Below are 8,952 nucleotides of genomic sequence, written 5' to 3'. Positions count from 1 at the left end.
CTCTTCGATTCTCACTCAATTCTCATCAATTCTCTTGGGTCTTTGGTTGTCTGAAGTCCTACCAATGTAGGCAAGAAGATTGAGTTGCTGAGGCCAAATCGAAGCAACTCAGTTGACACACCACAAAATTCAACTCCTCATATCTTTCTATATATGTGGAGATAGTTAAAATTGAGGTCAGATTCGTGCTCCACGCCATTTTTTCTTTCAGATCATGTCCTTCTTTTTCATTTATGTGATGGTGATGACTGAACCAGTCTGGCGAGGTTCGCCTGAGAAGGTTACCGGAGGTTTAGCGCCGGTGATGTGTTGGACGGATTCTGAGCCACGTGATCAATTCAAAATGTTATAATCTCACACATTGGTTTTGATTACCATCCCTGCAACGCATTGACTTAAGTCAATGCTGGAAAGCGCGTTGATGACCACTTGATCTGCCACCTCAATTAATGAGAGAGATCAAGTGGTTCACGTTTTTTTTGTATTTTTTGATTTTCATTTTATTCCTTTAATTTTTATTAATTCATATTAATTTTAGTATTGATCCAAAAAATATGAGAGTTTCACCAAAAAAATTTAAATAAAATCCTCTTTCATATTCTGAATTAAAATTATTTTTTGGTTCATTATTAATATTTTTCGTAATTTAATTGATTTTGTGATTATTTTTAATTGTTTAAAAATACTTTTAAGTTTCCAAAAATTCTGAAATTTTTTCTCCAAGGTCTTTTGACCTTGTTTGACCTATGATAAATTTCATGGCCATTTCTTTGATGTTTTGATGAGTTTATAGGAATTTGATAAACCATATTTAATTTAATGCATTATTTTAGTATTTTTTAAATTGAATAAATGCCAAATAATTGTGTTGAGCTATTTTGATTGTTTGTATGAGTTTGACTTGTGTTGTTGGGCTTTGGTCAAGGTTGATTTGGCTTTGTTAGGTTAAGATCATTGGATTTAGGGGATTGATGGAATGTACATTCCATCTCCCAACATGAATGAATGATCTTAATTTGGTAAAAGTCCTCCTTTGTCCAATTTGAGTTTTGATCCATTCCCCTCCCTCTTCATCTTATTCCCTTTCTTTATGCGTTCATATTATGGACCTATGATATCTCTATATCTTAAGGCTAGTTGATAGCAAAATAAACATAAGAATGGATGAGATTAGGCCACCACTTTGCATATTCTTTTTTGTGTGTGGTATGTTTCATGAGCATAGTCCATTATACTATGTCTCTAACATGCATTAACACCAAGATTCTATTGCCCGACCTCAAATAGTTGTGACTTCTACATAAGTACAATTACGATTGCTTAACATAGCGCTAAATTTTTGACACAAAAGGCATAGCATTCTAGTTAGTGAGATTGTAAGTCTCCATTCTTTCATGGTATTGTGTGGAAACTTGGTCTTTTTTCCTTCCTTTGGAAGATGTCTTGGTTCAAGGATCCATGCTTGTGATAAGTGGGTTGAGTGTTCTCCAAAGAATGACTTAAAATAAAAAGCAAAATCAATACTAACTCCTAACTCATTAACAACTAACATTTAATTTCAAGTCATTTACTTTAATGTACTTTATTTTTAAGCCTTATTCATTTGTCATTGTTCATACCATTCTAATTGTTTATGTTAATGTCATTTTGACTTTGTCCATTTGGACCATATTTTTTGATATATCTTTGCTTGTATATATTGTGTTTGTTTGTGTGGTCTTTGGCCATTAATGTACATAATAAGAACAAAAACCCTAAAAAAACATCTTGTATAGACTGTTGGTTGATTTGAGACAATTGAACTTAGAATTTAGGCAACACTCCCTATGCAAAGGACTTGTTCAATGCTAACTTTCATGGAACCAAGTGCTTGTAATCTGAAGCTTCATCTGATACATCATTGAAGATCCATTTAAGTTCATCTGCAACATGATCATTGTGAAGCTGTTACTTTGAATCTGTGACTTATGGCATTGTGGAATTCATCTGCTACATGGGCAAATTTGAAGAAAATCATGGAGTTCCTAAGCTTGGATGTGGCTATCTTTATTTGATGCTGTCATACCCCAAAATTTGCCCATTGGTGTTACAAAGCATTTTCCAAGACCCTCTGACTTGTTCCGCAAGGCACTGATGCCAAACGGACAAAAGCCCAGCTCACTACAGGCCCAATCCACAGGCGGTCCAAAGTAGCTTGCTCGCTAGGCGAGCAGCTCCTTCGCCTAGCGAGTATCTCAGCATGCCACTCGCCCAGCGAAGCGTCAGGTCCAGAAAAAGCCCAAACCTAATTTGCTCGCTAGGCGAGTAATTCCTTCGCCTAGCGAAGCTTGCGAAAATTGGAAATTTTGGACCTCATTTCAAGCCCATTAGGTCACCATTGCCACTACTATAAATACATGCTCTTCTGCCACGAAAAAGACAACCCAGAGGCGGACGAAAAACGGAGAACCAACACGGAAAAGCAGAGAAAGACGGACGGAAACCCTAGCACGGGAACTTTGACGGCCACGTATCCGCACCGGAGTTACCACTGCCCAACGCAACCCGACACCAGCAAGGATCCGTCAATTCAGCATCATCCCTAGGTTGCTAACAGGTTTGTGTATCATTACCGTTTTATGTCTTCATTCCATAAGCTCTAAATGCATAACACCACATGATATATTGAATTTTTGGATACGAGTTCATACTTTGCATGCAAGCTTAAATGTGTCTGAACATCATGAATATTGGACCCTGTTATTGCTGTAATTGAATGTGATAAGATATGTAATATGCTGGAGTCATGCTGTTCTGAAATTCCAAACCCGTGGTCGCTCGCTAGCTCATCGCTAGGCGAGTCTGCAGCGAGCCTTCGCTGAGCCTTCGCTAGGCGAGGCAGCAGCGAACGGGACAGTGGCTGCTTTGTCCCTTTGCTGTTCCATTTTATGTGTATTTCATTATTGTTGCATCATTTGGCCTGAACTCTAACTGTTATTTTATGGCATTTTATGGTATTAATTAAATCATATTTTATCCTTATGCTCTAACCCGTGCGTTGAATGATGTAAAAGCTTCCATATCCCCAATGAAGTGGCCGGCTAGGTACCCTTACGTGCGAGAGACTTTCGTGGAGATGGAGTCCAAATTACTTCACTTTAATGTGAAGATTCATATTGATTACCAATTAATTTTAATGTGTCGATTTTTAATGTATTGATTGATTTTAATGTGTTGGTTTTAATTGGTTTTAATGTGGAAGTTCACCATAATTACCTAATGAACTTAAAACATGGACTTTAAATTAATGATATCGGACCTCTCTCTATTACCCCACGATTACAATATTACGGTCATGTCCCGCGAATATGGGGATATCCTTAGCAAAGACCCTTCGGTAAAATCATCATAGTCCCTCGGATGTTGCCTTCAAAAATACGATGTTGTCCCTCGATGACCCTTCGGTGTAGCCTACGGTTAAATGATGATAGTCCCTTCGAATGCTAAGGTATCCTCACAACTGTTGCCTTCAATGACCTATCGATGACCCTTCTACATCCCAAGGGAAAACTACTTACTTCTCAATAGTAAGGACAGTTTTACCCTCATAAGGATAGGAAACGCCCGGAAAGACCTCGGACAGGTATAACCTTAATTGCTCATTCATAACAAAAATGCTTTTCACACCTCACACCTTTCAAACATCTTTTAGAAAATCACCACTTAGCATACATCCGTACTAGGATCATTGCCAAGTTATATTTTTCTAAACTATTTTCGAAAAACTAAACGAGATAACCACTTTGTATACATTCATGCAAGAATCATTACAAAGTTAAATTCTCATTTTCAAAACATTTTTCACACATTTCTCAACCACCTTTTTCAAACTAGAAAACATAAATGATTGAGCAATTAAGAGCCCATGGATAACCATGGATACAAAGGGTGCTAATACCTTCCCTTTGTATAAAGTACCTCCCGAACCTAAGAATTTAAAATTTAGGTCTTTCCTGTTCTTTTCCGCCTTTCCTTATGGGATAAAAGAAAAGTCGGTGGCGACTCTTGCTAACCGCGACATTGCGATTACAAATCCAATAAAGTCCAGTTCACCGTATGACAGAACTGGCGACTCCACTGGGGAATAACTAAAGAGAGGTCCACCTTAAAAAAATCAAAATCATTTATGTTTGAATTTGTGCTTTCGTTTTAAGGGATTGTCTGAGTGAAAGATCCTACACCCGGATCTAGTGTACCTTAGGTAAGTAGCAATAGATCATCGCGACTATCCGGCGTATACTGGAATGGTCAAAATGATGGCTACGGTTAATGTGACACTTTGGTTGTCCTGATGTTCCTCATGTTACTTGAGGAAAAATTTGGCTTCCGCGTGGTGTCATCAGAGCATTAACCAGACCTTTAGAACCCTAATTGACTCATCCTAGCCATTAGAAAGTAGTGAGATAACTGGCTTCGGTTCCGACTGAGGTTGGTTGATACTCGATACTACACTCTTTGAGATTGGACTTTAGGGAAGCTCCGGTCAACCACTTGGTGTTGCACTGAAGTGGACTTAAAGAAAGGTTGATGATTTGAGATCCTTCTAGAACCCGGTTACTATTCTAGGACAGGTTGAACCAACCAAACTTCAGTGGGGAGGGTACTTACCTATGGAACTCATGCAAGCCTTAAAACCTAGGAATGATTGTTGTGTGACATGTCTGTGCTTGCATAACAGCATAACATCATAACATCATAACATCATAGCATCATGGCATTATCATACTAACCATTTCAAGGACTTAGGAATTTAGCTTTGCTCTTTGAACAGGTTATGGCTTCCAGGAAGACTATCCGGATCAATCTTGTAGCAATCTCTCCTCAACTCAAGGATTTGGTGCTAGAACTTCCCGATCATGCTCAGTTCAACAAGAAACATGGTCATCTTCTCAACTTAGTTACCACTGGTTTCAAAGAAGATATGATGAGAGTTCTATTCCAGTTCTTCGATCCTAAACATCATTGCTTCACTTTCCCAGATTATCAGCTAGTTCTGTCATACGGTGAACTGGACTTTATTGGATTTGTAATCGCAATGTCGCGGTTAGCAAGAGTCGCCACCGACTTTTCTTTTATCCCATAAGGAAAGGCGGAAAAGAACAGGAAAGACCTAAATTTTAAATTCTTAGGTTCGGGAGGTACTTTATACAAAGGGAAGGTATTAGCACCCTTTGTATCCATGGTTATCCATGGGCTCTTAATTGCTCAATCATTTATGTTTTCTAGTTTGAAAAAGGTGGTTGAGAAATGTGTGAAAAATGTTTTGAAAATGAGAATTTAACTTTGTAATGATTCTTGCATGAATGTATACAAAGTGGTTATCTCGTTTAGTTTTTCGAAAATAGTTTAGAAAAATATAACTTGGCAATGATCCTAGTACGGATGTATGCTAAGTGGTGATTTTCTAAAAGATGTTTGAAAGGTGTGAGGTGTGAAAAGCATTTTTGTTATGAATGAGCAATTAAGGTTATACCTGTCCGAGGTCTTTCCGGGCGTTTCCTATCCTTATGAGGGTAAAACTGTCCTTACTATTGAGAAGTAAGTAGTTTTCCCTTGGGATGTAGAAGGGTCATCGATAGGTCATTGAAGGCAACAGTTGTGAGGATACCTTAGCATTCGAAGGGACTATCATCATTTAACCGTAGGCTACACCGAAGGGTCATCGAGGGACAACATCGTATTTTTGAAGGCAACATCCGAGGGACTATGATGATTTTACCGAAGGGTCTTTGCTAAGGATATCCCCATATTCGCGGGACATGACCGTAATATTGTAATCGTGGGGTAATAGAGAGAGGTCCGATATCATTAATTTAAAGTCCATATTTTAAGTTCATTAGGTAATTATGGTGAACTTCCACATTAAAACCAATTAAAACCAACACATTAAAATCAATCAATACATTAAAAATCGACACATTAAAATTAATTGGTAATCAATATGAATCTTCACATTAAAGTGAAGTAATTTGGACTCCATCTCCACGAAAGTCTCTCGCACGTAAGGGTACCTAGCCGGCCACTTCATTGGGGATATGGAAGCTTTTACATCATTCAACGCACGGGTTAGAGCATAAGGATAAAATATGATTTAATTAATACCATAAAATGCCATAAAATAACAGTTAGAGTTCAGGCCAAATGATGCAACAATAATGAAATACACATAAAATGGAACAGCAAAGGGACAAAGCAGCCACTGTCCCGTTCGCTGCTGCCTCGCCTAGCGAAGGCTCAGCGAAGGCTCGCTGCAGACTCGCCTAGCGATGAGCTAGCGAGCGACCACGGGTTTGGAATTTCAGAACAGCATGACTCCAGCATATTACATATCTTATCACATTCAATTACAGCAATAACAGGGTCCAATATTCATGATGTTCAGACACATTTAAGCTTGCATGCAAAGTATGAACTCGTATCCAAAAATTCAATATATCATGCGGTGTTATGCATTTAGAGCTTATGGAATGAAGACATAAAACGGTAATGATACACAAACCTGTTAGCAACCTAGGGATGATGCTGAATTGACGGATCCTTGCTGGTGTCGGGTTGCGTTGGGCAGTGGTAACTCCGGTGCGGATACGTGGCCGTCAAAGTTCCCGTGCTAGGGTTTCCGTCCGTCTTTCTCTGCTTTTCCGTGTTGGTTCTCCGTTTTTCGTCCGCCTCTGGGTTGTCTTTTTCGTGGCAGAAGAGCATGTATTTATAGTAGTGGCAATGGTGACCTAATGGGCTTGAAATGAGGTCCAAAATTTCCAATTTTCGCAAGCTTCGCTAGGCGAAGGAATTACTCGCCTAGCGAGCAAATTAGGTTTGGGCTTTTTCTGGACCTGACGCTTCGCTGGGCGAGTGGCATGCTGAGATACTCGCTAGGCGAAGGAGCTGCTCGCCTAGCGAGCAAGCTACTTTGGACCGCCTGTGGATTGGGCCTGTAGTGAGCTGGGCTTTTGTCCGTTTGGCATCAGTGCCTTGCGGAACAAGTCAGAGGGTCTTGGAAAATGCTTTGTAACACCAATGGGCAAATTTTGGGGTATGACAGCTGCCCCTGTTCAATATTCTCGAACCGAGAGAGTAGAATGGCACGTGCCGTTCGTGGTCTGGAGGTGAAAGATTATTGAACACTAGAATGCCCCGAAAATTTGCGCTTGTCTTTCGGTCTTGCCGGAGATGGGCTTAGAGATGCCATCCAAGAAACTTGCTGAGGAGATTTCCAGATTGCGTCGTACGTTAGACGATGTCTGAAGATATGGATGTCATACCGGGTCATACGCTAGACCGTATGGTGAGCCATCCATTATGCTGTCGACTTCGCTGGGGAGTCAGAGTATGCTATATGCTGCTGGGGATATGGGATCAGCATGGGTCGTATGTTAGACCGCGTCTGAATACCAAAGTGAGCTGTTCATTAGGCGGATGACTTTGCTGGGGATGAAAGATCAGAATGGATCGTATGCTAGATCGTATCTGAGTTGCAGAATGGGCCGTACGTTAGGCTGAATCTGCTGAAAAGGGAGTAGTCGTGTACCAGACCACCATTCAGAAATGTACCTGTCCGAAGGTATCACCTGAGTAAGGGAGTAGCCATATACCAGACTATCATTCAGGAATGTACCTGTCCGAAGGTAGCACCTGAGAAAGGGAGTAGCCATATACCAGACTACCATTCAGAAATGTACCTGTCCGAAGGTAGCATCTGAGAAAGGGAGTAGCCGTATACTAGACTACCATTCAGGAATGTACCTGTCCGAAGGTAGCACCTGAGAAAGGGAGTAGCCATATACTAGACTACCATTCAGGAATGTACCTGTCCGAAGGTAGCACCTGAGAAAGGGAGTAGCCGTATACTAGACTACATTCAGGAATGTACCTGTCCGAAGGTAGCACCTGAGAAAGGGAGTAGCCGTATACTAGACTACATTCAGGAATGTACCTGTCCGAAGGTAGCACCTGAGAAAGGGAGTAGCCGTATACTAGACTACCATTCAGGAATGTACCTGTCCGAAGGTAGCACCTGAGAAAGGGAGTAGCCGTATACTAGACTACATTCAGGAATGTACCTGTCCGAAGGTAGCATCTGAGAAAGGGAGTAGCCGTATACTAGACTACCATTCAGGAATGTACCTGTCCGAAGGTAGCACCTGAGAAAGGGAGTAGCCATATACTAGACTACCATTCAGGAATGTACCTGTCCGAAGGTAGCACCTGAGAAAGGGAGTAGCCGTATACTAGACTACATTCAGGAATGTACCTGTCCGAAGGTAGCACCTGAGAAAGGGAGTAGCCATATACTAGACTACCATTCAGGAATGTACCTGTCCGAAGGTAGCACCTGAGAAAGGGAGTAGCCGTATACTAGACTACCATTCAGGAATGTACCTGTCCGAAGGTAGCACCTGAGAAAGGGAGTAGCCGTATACTAGACTACATTCAGGAATGTACCTGTCCGAAGGTAGCACCTGAGAAAGGGAGTAGCCGTATACTAGACTACATTCAGGAATGTACCTGTCCGAAGGTAGCACCTGAGAAAGGGAGTAGCCGTATACTAGACTACCATTCAGGAATGTACCTGTCCGAAGGTAGCACCTGAGAAGATGAAGGTTTAACTTGGTCGTACATTAAACCATACTTGAGTTGTTGAAGATCAGAATGGATCGTACGTTAGATCGTATCTGAGCTAGAGGTCCAAATGGGTCGTACGTTAGACCGTATTGGAGTTGCTGAGAGTCAGAATGGATCGTATGTTAGACCGTATCTGAGTTGAAAGAGTCATATGTTGGACTGAATCAGAATGAACCGTACGTTAGGCTGTATCTGATAATATTTGTTGCATTGGCGATAAATGTCCGGGAGTATATCTGGGAGGTGTAGTTGAATCCTGAATGTAATTGATACAGATGTCCGTCTGGATGGACC

The sequence above is a fragment of the Lathyrus oleraceus genome, chromosome 5 (assembly GCF_024323335.1).
Source record: "Lathyrus oleraceus cultivar Zhongwan6 chromosome 5, CAAS_Psat_ZW6_1.0, whole genome shotgun sequence".
NCBI lineage: Eukaryota > Viridiplantae > Streptophyta > Magnoliopsida > Fabales > Fabaceae > Lathyrus > Lathyrus oleraceus.
The sequence above is the reverse complement of the archived record's forward strand: the minus strand, read 5'-3'. Positions refer to the sequence as shown.